At 42.7% G+C, this 16,139-nt stretch overlaps 1 protein-coding gene across 1 annotated transcript in view; it reads right to left on the bottom strand.

The window, feature by feature from the left end:
• Nucleotides 1-16,139, bottom strand: part of LOC128496409 (sodium channel protein type 5 subunit alpha-like) — a 153,155-nt gene that overhangs the window by 115,863 nt on the left and 21,153 nt on the right. The gene's annotated exons all lie outside the window — the stretch shown is intronic.

Below are 16,139 nucleotides of genomic sequence, written 5' to 3'. Positions count from 1 at the left end.
ATCAAAAAAATAATTTAAAGGGTCCCTGGGAGCCCCCTAAACAATCAATGCATATGAAAGTACTTTGTAATTTTAATTTGTAAGTATATAGATGTTTAATGCTACTGATTGGCTGTTTAAAGCAGCCAATCAGTGGCAGGAAAGCACTCCCATTGAAATCAATGGGAGCGTTTTCCTACCCAGAGCATTCATCAAGCCAGACGGTGGAGAATAGCTGGGGGCAAAGGGGTCAGAGGGGGCAAGTGCCTTCAAACATTCAAAATGAGCTGATCCTGGGACTCTTCCAGCATTAACCCTTTAACAGCCAATAGTGATTCACCAAAGTAGCTAATATTCTAGATAGAAAGTGAGAATTCTGTCTCACTCTTGCTTGTTTCTAATATAAAACCCCGATATTGCTGTGTTGGCCCAAAAGAAAAAGGAGTCTAAGAAGTCAAAGCTTATATTTGGCCAGCATATAAAAACGATGCCGTTCCATGAGCTTTCGAGACCTCAGAGGTCGGAAGCTGCTTAATCCAATGAAAGACAATCAGCAACTAAATGGGGAGGAATAATATTGCAGATACACTGTTCGATGGATTTATTTAGTCGTAAAAAAAGATATATTTGCCAAAAGCGACAAATACTTTAAGCCGCAATGACATTATCAGCATATCTCTCCTGATACATATTTTTCTGCAGAAAAGGTGGCATCGCTAATCACAAACATGCATTTTTATGACGGAGCCATAGTAACCGTTTCAAAATCATTATTGGGATCGGAACAACTCACTGTTTATTTCTCAAACATCCCTAAAAGGTGAAAGATGTGTGATCGCTGAGAACATTGGCATTAAATGTTCAGAACGATTCGAAATCCATAGCAACGTTTTTAATATTCTGCTTGCTTTCAGCCCTTTGCTAAAAAAAAAAATATATATATAATAAAAAAAGTACAAAAATGCAAATTTTTATTTTTAATCATTTTATTAGATACATTTTATTTAAATTGTAAGTATTCGGTCTGCTATATCAAGTGGACTTTGACAGGATAATGTATTCATTTATTGTTTAACTGTATATATATTGAATGTATATGCGATGGGGCATTAAAAGTAAAAGTAAGGGATAGGTTTAGTAGGGAAGGGGAGAGGCATTAACAGGAAGGGGTGGTGACAGAAGGGGTGGGGCATCAGACATGGGCTGGGTCAATGTTATAACATCTCCCAATAGGGGGTGCCGAGGAAATCCTGCACCCAGGCGCCAGTGACTCTAGGCTCCCCCTGAGGCTAGGCCTACGGCAGCAGGTTTAGGGGGTTGGCAGGTCAAGGGGGGCAGGTTTAGGGGGTGGCAGGTTTATGGTGGTGGCAGTTTTAGGGGGTTGATAGGTCCAGGGGGGTGGCAGGTTTAGGGGGTGGCAGGTCCAGGAGTGGTGGCAGGTTTAGGGGGGTGGCAGGTTTAGGGGGTGGCAATCTCCCTGATACAAAACCTTTGTGTGACTTTTTGGTGATCTATTGGTGTTTTTTTGATGGTGAATCTGGCATTTTTAATTTATTAACCCATTTCCTGCTGTTTTTATACACATTATTGGGGCTTTTAGGGCCGTAGAACCTGGTGATGCCCTCAAGAGTTACACTTGGGAGGAATAACATCCGAAGAACCTGCTGCCATATTGATTCATGGGCCTTTTTTGTTGGGTGACAGATCCACTTTCTCTTAATGCTCTCATAGCTTTCTAGCGGAAAACAATACCGAGTTGGGTCTTAAATATATCCTCGGGTTTTAGCAGGGATTTGGTCGGTCGCAGCAACGGGAAAGCCTCGGCCAAGAGTTTCCAGAAACATTAATTCTCTCTAAAGACCAAGGAAACACTTCTAGAATGACGTAAAAAAAAGCTGGAATAAGTAAACAAATATTCTCGTGATAAAAATAGCAATTTACGGAACACTCCAGTTTAACGATCGCTCTACAGATAAATGATCATTAAAATGGAGCATTCCGTAAATGACTATTTTTATCACAATAGTATTTATTTATGGAAAGATATTGATGTATTTCGTCCTTTTTTTTTCCTGTATATGTTACGACTACAAGCGTAAGAATTCGGGATGGTCTCCGGGACGGTTACCGAGCGAGTTTCCAAGAAAATGCCTTTTCAGCGCCGTCTCCTCATTTTAACCAGACCCCTCGTTACCGTAATCTGTAAGGAGCCGGGTTTATTTTTAGCCGGTTTACAGAGACCAGAAACGGCCGCTGATGACAAAGGTAAGTCTTCCCGGGAAGCAATTGAGAAGAGTTTTTCGGAACGGCAGGAAGAATCGTATCAGCGCCGAGTCACGGGGCAGAGATCCCGGGGGGGGGGGGACTTCTGGAATGTATTTTTTATTTTTATGGGGCTGCTGCCAATCCAGTGGGTTTTTGCCGCAGAATAAACAAAAAGACACAAAAAGTACCGTCCGTTCTCGTAATTCTCCTATTGACCCGTTATGGATTTCAGACGGGTGATTTTAATAGCGGGATAAACAAACGGACTGGAAAAGTTAAACCTCTAGCTTTCGTATCACACATGCGATTTTCTGTAGGTACTGAGTATCTTGCATGCTTTATAGTAAAGCATGTTTAAATTACCCTCTACCACTTCTGCTGGAAGGATGTTCCACTTTTCTACTACCCTCTCAGTAAAGTAATTTACTATGCCTCACACCCTATAGTTTTAGATTACGGCCGCCTGTTATAACATTTCTCCTCTTTATTACCTTCCCTATTTAAGAACACCCCCCATTTGGATTTGCCCCGCGTCCCCCAGCTCCTCTGCTTGAAGGAGATGCATTTTCCTGAACATCGTCTGAAGCTTGTGGCTAGTCTGACCGACTACCTCCGCTGTGCTCTCTTAGCCTGGGACAACACTCTTTCCCCGGTTCCCCAGTCACTCGCCGAGACTCAGTGTGTAGGGTAAAACCAAACGAAGACTTATTTATTTCTCACACACAGAGCTGGATATACCCAGCAAAACACACATTTACATAAAACAAGATATTGGGACACAAACCGCCCCCTTAATCTGCCTCCCAGAGACAACAGGGGCAGTAACGAGATTAACAATACAATGGGGGGGGGGCTGATTTACACAACATAATAATGCACCATGGAGTGGGGGGGGGGTCTGATATTAAATTAAGACAATGGCAGTCACTCCCTGGTGGCAGATCCTGGCTGTCTGCTGGAGATAATCCCCTCAGCCAGTGATGAGATGATACTGCTGGGGGGGACACAGAAGCCATTACAAACCCAGGGCCCATAGGGAGGAGGCTGGCAGTCAGGCCTCTCCAGTGGCCCCAGTGATGGAGGCTTCCGTCACAGTATGCTCACCGCTAGTCAGCTCTACCGCTGGCTCAACGAGACCCCTGTGCAGACGCTGATTTAAGAGGGGGTCGCTTTCATGCTAAATTGGGATCACGGAGGGGGTTTTGTGCTGCAAAAAAGCATTCTGAGCTCCTAGAAAAGTGGGACACCAGGAGATAACAGAGGGACACGAGGACTTTGGGTCCCAAAGAGGGACTTGTCCTCCTAAAGTGCCATACTTGGGGGGTATAGCAAAGGGAGACATATTGCTTGTGTCTGGGAGGCAAGCTTTTCTGAGACTTAGCCTTTAACGGCTAAACCAAATCTTATGATGGAAGATCAGCTTGGATGGGGTTTGAAGATAAGGTAGCCCCATCTATAAACGTTCTCTACCCGCCGATCCAAGACTGTCATGATGTATCCGTCGGTGTGCGATGGGAAGCGGAATTAGTAACGTTGTAATTCTTGTTGGATTCCTTTTACTTCACAGAAGAAAACATCATATAAATTGCTAATTGAATGCATACGTTGGGCCTCCGCAGGAAGCGGGAGAGGGGAATATGTCATCCGGCTGCGAGAGGTGATTGCAGCCTTTCATACCGATATGAGCTACATGTGTTTTTTAAAGCACGGCGGTAAAAGTGTGAGTCACTTCCATTAGAGACGGGAAGGGAATTTTATTCTGTGTCAAGCCGTGGAACGCCGAGAAAGCGAAATGACATGCGGCGCAGAACCATCACAGCGCGCTACGGCAGGGCCGTCATCACGGGGGTGCAACCAAAACCCGCGCCTGGGGACGACCAGGGTGTTTGCCCCAATCTCAGGGTGAAGGGGCAGATTCTGCGGGTGACGCAGTCCAGAGCCGACTACTTCCTATATGACTCCCAGTTGGCACTTTTGCTCCCAGTATGTTATGGTTGACATTCCTGCTTGAATGCAGGTGACTCAATTAAGTGAATCTTTAAATATACTGACAAATCAAGGTTTTCGGTATTAGAGCCATTTGGGTAAGGCCTGATGAGTCGCTACATAGAGTCTTCATGACGGGCCATTAAAGGGTTAATATTTAAACAAGCGCCCAGGTATGCCAGTACCTGTGTATGGTCATGCAGGGGGGCTCAGCCTCTCTGATCTGTCGAAAGACCTCTCATTGGCCCTTGGAGCACGTTACCGGGACTATGCTTTCCAGGGATCAGGGCCCAGTTGCCCCTGTCTGGGGATAGGAGCTCAGTGGCCCCTTTCCAGAGATCGGGGCCGGGTGGCGCAATTGCAAGCATGAGACTAGGCAGTTGGAGTCAAAGGCGGTGTGGGTTGGAGCAAGGTAGTGAGAGGAGCATGGGGAGGACAGAGCAGAGGGGACTTTAGGTCCAAACTGGGCCCCCAGATTCTTAATGGCGGCCTTGCGCATGGGTTGGCCCTAAACGGCACATTTCTCAAATTTTTGGATAAAATTCTATTCCAATATGGGAGATATTTTAATATTAAGTTGCTTTGAATGGCCTTTTTTATTTGTACGCTCCATACGGAGGATCATCTTAACCCTATCATCACCAGATATAAGCCGATGATGTTTTGCACGTACCCCTGGCACATAAAGGGTGGCGACAGCATAAAAAAAAATAAAAAGAATGATCTGTCTGGGTTATGACAATATAAGACTTGACTTATACGCAATCAGCGTTTGAAAGAGAATTTGGAATGCTTAAAATAAATGTACCGATGCATAAATATCACGGAGGGGGCAATCAACGGCGGTAACCTATCCGGCACGCAGAGGATACACGAATGTTAATTCTTAACGTGTAATGATTGAGGATGTGGGAAAGTTAAACGCGTTGATCATTTAAAAACAAAAATGGCCAAAAATAGCTGAAAAATGGAATTGCAGGTCTTTCGTTTGTCCAGCCAATCGGAGACAAAAATCTCCCCGTGCCGGCCAATCAGTACCACGTGGGACACAGATACCCATATTACCGGGGGTCTCGTTATTTAAATAATAGATAGAACTCCCTGAAAATGTCATCGATACACAGATGCACCCCTTCTTAATGGAGCTTATTTCAGATACATTTATCATAACGGAATGACATCATAGGCAGATATCAGTGATGTGAATTTAGCTTTTATTTATGTTATAAATGTTATATATTAGATTTATTTAGAGCTTTACAGTTTACAGAATAACAAAAGGGGAACAAAGTGTGTTCATGTAATATGTAACGTTGGAGGTCCTTACCCCTGGAGCTTACAGTCTAATTTTAAATAGCTTTATAGCTTTTAGTGTAACTAATCTCATTAAATATTAGCGTTGTGGCAAAGGGTGGCACAACTAGCATATAGTCGATTTCCAGTTCTTAAGTTCTTTATCTTCTCCCCCAAAGACAGCCTAAACCAACGACAACCAAAAACCACAAGATGGCCCTGGCACCTTAAGGCCAATGGCCGCCTGATGGAGTAAATGTGGCCGGCAGCTGTACGTGCAGTGGTCGCGGGCTACTGTGGCTCTGTTGTCCAGCAGCGTGATCCTGATGGCCAGTCTGGGTCTGATCAACAAAGTAACAACAGGAGAGAGATAACTTAATGGGGAGGAATAATCATGCAGATCCCACGAATTTAAGACGCTTTCTCCCATAATCCACAAAGGTCGGTCTCTAGTACATATATATTGTTTATCGACATTTGAAATCGCCATTACATGTGGTTTTTGGTGCTTAAAATAGCAGAATTGAGACAGAATTTTCATAACTATTCTGGAATCCTACGAAGGGCAAAACACTAAATCAGGGTATTTACTCCACTTATAGGATCAAGCAGTCCGAACGCATCTCTTATTCGTTATCCTCCCAGCCGGCGCTCTCGATAGTTAAACCCCCGCTCTAATCTGAATGGCTCAGTCCAAACGGGTCAAGGTTTCCATGAGAACCCGGACTGGAACCATTTGGCCGCTTTGAGCGGAGCAAAGAAAACATTAATATTTAGATTTTTCCTCATTACTACAGATTAATTATCACTGTGTTTTTTGGGGGGTAATTAACGAGACAATGTGAGAGTTTTGTGTCAACAAAAAGAAACTTTTTGTTTGCTGAAATGATACATATCTTTCTACCAGACTAACCAGGTGGTCTCTGCTGAAGGGGCGCAGTGGAAATTTAAAGGGGTCCCTTGGCTATGATTTGCATTAAAGGGCATTTGATGGCTGGAGTGTCCCTCTAACAGAGAATGGATGGCATTCTACTCATTTCTGAAGACCCCTGCTATAAATATCTCATTATCAGATGCCTGCAATGGCCGAAATTCAACCTGACTTGGCACGCGTTAAATTATCTTTGGCTGCCAAAATATGCAGAGGGCAAACCCGATAAGAAGAGGGGAAGCCGGTCAATGACTCCGAGAATATCGGGAAAAAAAGAAAATGAAAACCGAGAGCGGATACAATGTTGCCAAGGCTGAATTTGCAATCCTGATGTCTCCCGCTCGGATTTATCGTGAAAACTGACACAGTCATCGCTGGATACATAGATCAGAGGGAGAGCGCAAGGTCGCATGTCGCTCACATGACCTCTAGGAAGAGGCAGAAGGGTATTTAGGAAGGTATGGTATTTGTAGAGCGTGCCCTGCGGCTTCACTTTTCTATTCTAAGCACATAAAATGTGGGTTCCTTTCAGTTTCAGTCCACGATTCTTTGTGTTTTTCACCACATTTTATTTGTATAGCGCCAACGGATTCTGTAGCGCTGCAACAATAGGGGAGACTGACTATTAATAATTAATTAATTGATAATATATGAAGCTGTGAATAACGTTAACACACAACAAGACATAACGGCACAGAAGGACAGGGGCACGTGGAGAAGATGGGGGGGTAAAAAGTGTGATAAATGGGTTTATTTCTACAGGTTTCATTCGAGGACACAATCCCTTACTGGCCACATAAATGTGTGTTTTACAAAAGGCCGGGTTTTTTCAAAATATAAAAAAATAAACAGAATTTTCCATGGCAAATTAATTATTAACCCCTTAAGGACAATGGGCGGTCCCTAAACCAATTGAAAACAATGCATTTTGAGCCCGTACATGTACGGGCTTTGTCACTAAGGGGTTAATTAATAACAGTTTCCGTGGCAATGAAACAGGGGGTTTTATATTTATTTGGTGCGCACCTTCATCTGGTACGGTTCCATAAATACCATGCTATCTGTTGACTGCAGTAGTTGAGGAAACTTAAAACTAAATCATATTACAGGGCCCGGCAAATGGTGTCCCAGCCAAAGACGCGGTGCGGTAGGCATTGGATAGCGGACGCCGGGGTGTGGAGAGCAGGGAATGTGGGTAAATAAATTACATTTTATCCAGTTATATTTTCCACCAACAGCGCAGCCATACCTAGGAACCGCGGCTTCTCGGGGTCTCCGGGTCACTACAAGGAATCTCTGGGTCGCAGGAGCGGCGTTGTGGCAAGCCACGCCCACCTCCCCTCCAACAATTGGGTGAGTCCCAAGGGGCCCGCCCACTGACGTCAGCGGGACCTCCGGCCTGCATCCCACAAAGGGGGGGTAGCCGGATTTGAAGTTCAAAGAGAGACTGGCCCTCCTAAACAGGGACACTTGGAATGTGTGAGTGCTGGGTAAGGGTGGGTTTGATCCTTATTTCCTTCCCATGAAATAGGGCTGACTGATCTTGTAACGACAAGGGACAGCTGGATCTAAATGGAACTAAAACATGGGACTTTCCCCGTAAAGTCAGGAAAGCTCACGGGTATTTTATCAAAAGAAAATAATACTCTAAAGACGAGATATCCGCAAAAGATCAGAAGAGACGTGATACTGTACATAAGAAGCCTGGGCTCATTCCAGGGACCGGGCACGGGATATTACGAGGCTTCGAGAGATAATGTATCTCGCTCAAGATCACGCCAAGGACAAATAAATAAAAGTCACATTTTCCAGTCCTCTAAACGAAGCTCTAATGATTTCAGCAAACCAACTCCCCTTCCCTTCCTGTCTCAAATGTCTCGAGATATTGATTGGTAAACTATCGTCAGCTGGTGTGCCCGGGCTCTTAAGATACCATTTGGAGTGAAGATTCCTTGGATTAGATCAGCTGAACCTGTGACATCATCAGTGAGAGCGTATCATCGTTTCATCAGCTGGTAACAACCATGCAAAATCAACCTTCATTCCAAATATACCGAATTTGGGTGTTAATGTAAAAAAGTGAGTGCGGACGATGGGTTGGTTTATTTACTCTGTCAGCATTGTCTGATCTTTAAGGAGAACTGTGTTGCTCGGTGATTAAAGGGGCGCTTAATCCCCCCGACAGCCACAACAAAAAAGAATGCATATTAAAGTACTTTAAATGGTTCTCGCCACTGATTGGCTGCTTGAAGCCACCAATCAGCGGCAGGAAAGTGCTCCATAGTGATAATTCACTATGGAGAATCATTAACACGGAAGTTTATCACGCCTTGGACCCGCTCTCCTAGTCCACCTTGCTTGGATCATCACTCAGAGCTGACGAGGCTTTGGTTGAGACGCTGCTCTATGCCTTTCCCGGGGCAGCACTCAAACACCTAACACCGTAGGTCACCATTTATTCTACCCCACCCGTGGCAGGTATCAGAGTCCTCAGAACAGCACGAGCCGCATGTTACGGAGGCTGTAAATGGGCTGGTTGGAGAGACCTCCATTAGAAGTGGCCCATTGGTCAGGAACAAGTTCTGAGCCTGGGGTGATCATTCTGGGAGAAACATACTGCCAGTTATTCGATAGTTCAGGTTCATGGACAGACCCACGGAACGTCTGTAAAGCTCGAATGGGTCCATTTTCCATTTCCACTGTTTGACTCCGCAGCTAAAGCAATGAGTTTGTCTGGTGAATAAACTCTTTATATTTAACACAGTGAGGGTGCAGACAGCGTCATTTAATCCAATACAATACATAATAATACATTTTCTTTACTGCAACTGTTCATGCTACAGAACACGGAATCTTATCTATGTCACACGTGAAAATGAATCCTAAATATATTTCACAGTGATATCCCTTCAAAGGGGAAGTCCCAAGGGAAACAATATACCCCAGTGCTGTATACAGTTTTATCCCATTTTGTCCCAATAAACTCCCTTTATCTGCAGACCTGGAGCCGCCGTTGCTGTCAGTCATGTGATATTTTGAGTGACTTTCCCGGCTCAAACACCACACTGAGCTGATGCTTTATGGCAATGCTAATGAAGTCCGTTCCTCCATAGACTTTCATTACTGAGAGAGTCTGACTATGTGATTAAGACTGAGCCATTCTATTGTTTCCCACAGGCAGTATGATAAGGATTAAGGGTCCACTTGGAGTACTTTCGCAACAGACTCTCCAATCGGGGGAGTGCTGTCTCATAAGTTCACAGAAGAGGCCAGGGTAAGGCAGGGGAGAACCAGGAGCAGCAGAGAGCCGAGAGAAGAAGAAGCAGAAGAACATGAAGTGGAGAAGAGGAGCTGCAGAAGGAGATGGAGAGGCAGAGACACAGAAGCAGTGTAGGAAAGCATTGTGAGAGAGACTGTTAGAAGGAGTACGAGATTGTAAGAAAGAATGAGCGAGTGTGAGAGAGTGAATGAGAGCAACTGACATTTTTTTTTTTACCTAATCAAAAAAGTCCTCGGAATTTCATCCAAACCGAAAGAGCAAGAAGCGAAATTCGTTGTCCGAAAACGAACAGACCAAAACATTTGTGCGGATCATTTTTGGTCCATGTGCACGAGTCTCCTTAAAACATTATACTATGCAAAAACTCAAACAGAACGCATTTTCCATCTGATGATAGCAATTAAAAAAAATGATTGGAGGTTCTGCTTTAAGGAGTTAACAGTTCCCTCGGAGTCACGGAGTTAGATGACAAGCTCTCCCTGGTTTGTTTCAATCTAAAGCACTCCAAGATTAAGACATAAAGATTAGAGAGGGATAGATGTGTGTCACTTTACACCTCTCTCGAGTGTGCCTCAGAAGAACCTTCCACGCTGTGAATTAACACAACAATGACTGGAAATGTTCTCTCGTTAATCCGGCGCATGAAGCTGGGATTTAAAATCCGACGTGTAATATGACAGACACGCCAATTTAAATTCATTAGGGTATCTGTCCGCAAAATAAAATCAAGCGCTCCGTTAAATTTGTCAAAAGGGGGAAAATGGACAGAAACACATTTATGAAAGTACCAAAATGAACGTAAAAATGTAATTATTTATAGTTAAATCAAATATAAAAAGATGACTTTAAATGTTTTTTATAGAAAATAAAAGCTGTTACGTAGAATATAATGTACGATTAGCATTTGCAAAATAATCTAATTCTTCACCCTAATGTATAATATTTGTGCAATATTAAAGATTAAAATCATATTAAAAAAAGAGTAATGAAAAAATAGTACTGTATAGCTGGTAAGGTATACACATGCTTATTGCCCTAGCCCTGCCTCTAACCACACCTCCTTCTGCCTCTAGCCACACCTCCCCCAAAAGTGTCCTGTTTTGGGCACCTGAAATGTTAGGGGGGGTAAAACCCTAACACATGGTTAATGAGGTGGGATTACTTTTTAACCCAACCTAACTTTCCTACTTCTACTCATTTTTTACTGGTTAAAAATACCCATTCATGCACTGATGCCTCTCCCTCCTCCTCTGATGCCTCTCTTTTTAGTATTTTCAGAATGTTTGCTGGGTATGAGGGGATCGCAGGGTTCTCCAGCCCTAAAAGCCCCGATAATGTGTATAGAAACAGCAGGAAGTGGGTTTCTAAATTACAATATGTACATAAAATGCATTTTTCTTCCTTTAAATGCCTTACTGATTACATTAATAGCTATGAACAGGTCACAAAGTCACATCAAAAGTAAAAGACTTGCTTTGGCCACACCTCTAGCCACGCCCCTAAAACAAAAATGTCCATATTTGGCCATTTGAAATGTTGGGATGTATGCCAATGATTGGACAGAACGTCGCTCACAAGTATTGTTTGAAGCATTGATTATTTAGCCAGTAGAAGGGTTGAGAAAAATTGGCCAGAACTGTCCCTGTAAACATTACCGAAAGCATCGCATTCCACGGATCAATTGAAACACTTATTTAGGTGAAAGGTCAACGTTCAGTCCCACCCCAGACATGGCCTGGTAAGGGCCACACGACGTACGATATTAGCAAAACATCTCGAAGGACAAATCCGTAATTCTATATTACATCGATTTGGTTTATGCTGCAACATCTTACATCTGGTGAGGATCATCTCAAGGGGGAAGGGTGGACTGAAGTCATGTTTTTCTGTTTAATAAAATTCTACACTTTAGCAATATTTGATACATTTTAGTAGCCTATATACGAAGAAAAAAAACCCAAGATCTATTGTCATAAAAGCTTTCAGAACCTTAGATGACCTTTTAAATGTAACGGGGGGAAAAAATAATGATTTTTTTTATTTTAATAATTATTTTATTTTAATGATTATAATTTTATTTTTCAATTTTTTTTTTTATTTATTTTTTTTTTTTAATACAAAAGGGGAATATGCTTTTAGTTCCGTTTCTAAATTAATTTCCATTCCCCCAAACTTTTTATGGGACTTGACGTTCTTTCTGGAATTTAAAGGGTTAACATGAAACCATTCTAAAAAAAAATAACAAAAAAAAAACCCAAAGCCGTTTTGACGGGGCCAATAGTTATAGTAAGCGGTTATCAATAATTCAGGAAAATAATATCTGTTACTCTCATTTGAAGGATATTTAGTTGTATTTTTTTTTTTTTACTGTGTCCTGCAAATCATCTGCTTTCATGATCTAGAATATTCTCTATTTGGAATACACGTGAATGTTTTTTTGTTTTTTTTTTTCCGTCAGGCCGGGCTTTCGACTCTATTGTCAAATTGACCACTGCTAAATTATACATCATAGAGAGAAAGAGACGGGGAGGAAGCTTTAGTGCAATTAGCACGGGGACCAGGGGGATGACTATAAGTCGCGATGACCTGTAGCCAAAGCATATAGGCTTATGCTCGATAGGAAATAAATTATAGATCAGGTACATCGCCGAGACGGTTGTGAGGGCAAAGGTAAAACACAAAGACAAAACAAAAAGAGACTGAGCTGGATTATTGCTAATGGACGTGAGCATATATATATTTATATATATATATATATACATACAGGGGCACCCGTCAGATGTATAACAGGGTATAGGAGATGGAAGGGGCATGGGGCTGCCGGAGGAGGGGATAGTCACATCAAGGGGCATGAGTAGGTGCAGATAAAAGGCAGAAACTGGAAGAGTTAAATGCCACCCTACCGTTGATACCCAATAGGTATGGGCAATTGGGAACGCTTCAGCCCCTGTGTAAGACAAATGCATATTGGGGTCTCTTTTTGGGGATTCCAAGCTGGAAGAAGGTGGTGCAAGCTGGACCTGGCCCTTAGTCATCAAGGACGGAAGGGGGGAAAGTAAGTTGGCTTGGTTCTGGCTCATGGTCCAGTTTCATTGAATCGGGGCTTTCTTCTTAAGGCCATGGAGGCTCGGCCGTCCCTATTCCACCAATCGGTAGCCAAGAGCCAGTGAGTTTTACGTTGGTCCCTGCGCTTGGTGCTGCTTTCCGGCATCACCGCTGCACTCGATGCTTCCATCGTCTGTACGATTCTATAACATTTTCCATGTTTTCAGCCCCCGTGAGCCGTTAACAAATCAAATCCCACATCCGAAACGTTCTCATTTTGTTAAAGGAGACGTCCGACACTTGAATAAATGTATATATATATTTAAGGAAACGCCATGAAAGCGTTCATCTCATATTCACAAGAAGGGCCAGTCCTCCTTGAACCGGAAACGAAAAACAGAAATTTCCAACTAAACTCCGATTTTGGGTGCACCCCTGCGCAGAACGGTCTCTCGCTTCGTTGATTCGAGTCACGGTATTCCATAAAATGCCTGGGGAAATTATTACGGAATCCTTAAATTTCACTCTTTGGCTTACATTGTCGAGCGTTCCATTTGGATAGAACACGCGGATTAAATATGCATAATACTAATGTTTACTCTTAATGCCGTAAGCCGTGGAAATCCCTGACACTTAATTACTACGATCACCACGCTGCTTCATTAATACCTTGGGTATTTATGCTCTCATTCTGGAAACGATTTACACTCCAGCGAATCATTGGAGTGCATCCCGTGGTTGCTGCCAAATAGTATTTTATTAGACGCCTCAAACACCATTCACCGAAACCAACTCTGTGATTCATGGCGTGAGATGTACAATCACATTACCTATCAAGACCTCAGAGGTCTCATCCTCAAATGTAATCTGAAGGGACTTTATTTATGATCTGGGAAGCTCTACATTTCACTCTACGGATGATGATCCACTAAAAGGTATCGCAGAAGTCGAGCAGATGAGAAAGCTTGCCAACGGACTTAGGTAACTTCTGACACCAGAGAAGCTCATTGATTGTCTATTGGTGGTTTCCTTTAGTTACAAAACAGCAAGGGTATACTCAGGAAGGGTCAAGAGATTTCCGAGAAGCTCAGCAAATACCGAATTCAACCAGAATGGCACAAACAAGAACCTCCGAGTTTAAAAATTACAATTTTAGGGATTTTTTCGGTTAAGGAGGTGTAGCTAGCCAATCAGAGTTGGGAAAATTAAGTAACAAGTAGGGCGTCATCTTTGGGATCTAGTGTCAGATTATTGTATGGTAGTAGAGACAGGGGCGTGCTCTGGCGTAGGCCAATTAGGCAGCAGGGATGGTGCATAACTGGGAGCCAGTCTCCCTATTGGTTGATCGGGCTCCCTGTAGCGCCACTGTTCAATGGGCCAGTTAAAAGGGAGATCGCTGATGTGTGGGGATTGGGGATAGATCCGCTCCGAAAATAAATATGCAACCGGCTAGAGCCACGGAACGCATTGAACGACCGGAATACCCACTACAATACAGGGCAACCACAATGAAAATTCGGCACATGGTGGTTACTTAAGGAGCAGCCAAGCTCATAAAAACAGAGTCACCCTATCTTAGTTGCATAACCAGAAATATAGTGTTTATTTTGATAAGACGTCCAATAGCAGATGCCGGTACCTGTAATAAACTCTTTCAATTTACTTTAATGTTCTCGTGGATCCATTAACACCAACCACATCATTCGTGAAAAGAGACTTTGATTCACTGCTGTCAATATCACATTGACCTTGAGAGGAAAGCTTCATCTGTTCTCCAGAGGTTGGGAAGTAACCGTTAGTAAAACACATATTGACTTAGCGCTGATCACAATGTTCCGACATCAAAATCACCCACAATACACCCAAATTATCCCAAAATCAAGGTTCTTTTTACTATTGATAACCTAGGTTATTAATACTTATAATACTTGTATAACCTATAGATTTACGCAACTACGAAGCAACGCACATTACGTAAATGTCTACATTTAAAGGAGCACTCATGGTGCTAGAAGTGGTAATTCATTCAGAAACGCGGGTTATTTAGTAAGCCAATGGAACGCAGGTAAAATGTGCGGAAGAAAAGCGTTACAGAGGAGGGAGATACAGGAACGGGGCATGTTATAATTAATCAGGGCCAGTCAAAGCAAATAAAACGGGAGGGAACACGGCTGGGTCAAGTAACATGATGTTAGGTGACCTTGCTGTAAAAGCGAGGCTGCATTCACACTGTATGAGCAGCCAGAAAGAGGGTGAGGTCCAGGTGAGATACGGGTGTGAGAAAGGGTAAGGTAGAGAGTTAGCGTGTAAGGTAGGGGGTGAGTGTGTTTTTATGTATGTATCGTAGAATGTGAGTGCCTGTATACGTGTAAGTATGTGTGAGCATGAATGTGTTTGTGTACGAGTGTATAAGAGGGAATGTGTGTTAGAATGAATGTGTATGTGTAAATGTGTGCATGAGCATAAATGTGTCTGTGCGTTTGTGAGCTTTAATGTGAATGTGTAAGTTACCATGAATGTGTTATTGTTTGTGTGTGAGCATGAATGTGTAAGTGTTTGTGTGTGAGCATGAATGTGTAAGTGTTTGTGTGTGAGCATGAATGTGTAAGTGTTTGTTAAAGTGAATGTTTATGTGTGTGAGAGGGAGTATGTGTTAGCTTGAGTGTGTAAGTGTATGTTAGTATGTGTTAGTGTAAGTACCTGTGTGTATGTGTGAGAGTGTGTGTAAGTATGTGTGCCAGTGCGTATGTAAGGTACCGGTGGGTACAAGGGGCCACTTGGCTGCACCTGCTCCCCAGGCCAGAAGGTGCCAGCTCCCCCCTGGGTATTATTCACTTTCAGATATAGCATTTTACATCTGCAAAATCTGGGATTAATTCTTTGGGGAGATAAAGCTGTCGGTGACACAAAGAAGCCACACGCTTTCCCATTGAAGAAAATATTACTCAGACTGACTCATCACTTTAAATAAAGTAAGTGAATGGATCTGTGTGTAGTTTTGCAGATATGAAGGGATTAAAAAATGCAGATTTTTATCCCGCTCACCGTACGAAAAAACGTGGGAGGAACATTAATATATTTTGATTTTCAACGCGTTTCATAAAAAATCTCTAAATAAGCGCTGGCATTGTATGACAAACACTGGAGCAGTAATTATTCCACCATTCTAGATAAAGGCGAGGATTAAAACCTGTATATTTCCGCGTAATTCTGCAAAATATCATTTTTTATTATTTATTAGCAATGCAGCCACAAACATGAAATCTTCATAAGCCTCACAGATTTGTTCAAAATGTTTATTACTATTAAAAGTATTATTATCGTATCTATCTATCTATCTATCTATCTATCTATCTATCT

This window comes from Spea bombifrons, chromosome 5 (assembly GCF_027358695.1).
Source record: "Spea bombifrons isolate aSpeBom1 chromosome 5, aSpeBom1.2.pri, whole genome shotgun sequence".
Lineage (NCBI taxonomy): Eukaryota > Metazoa > Chordata > Amphibia > Anura > Pelobatidae > Spea > Spea bombifrons.
Note: the sequence above shows the minus strand (reverse complement) of the source record. Positions and strands in the feature narration are given on the sequence as shown.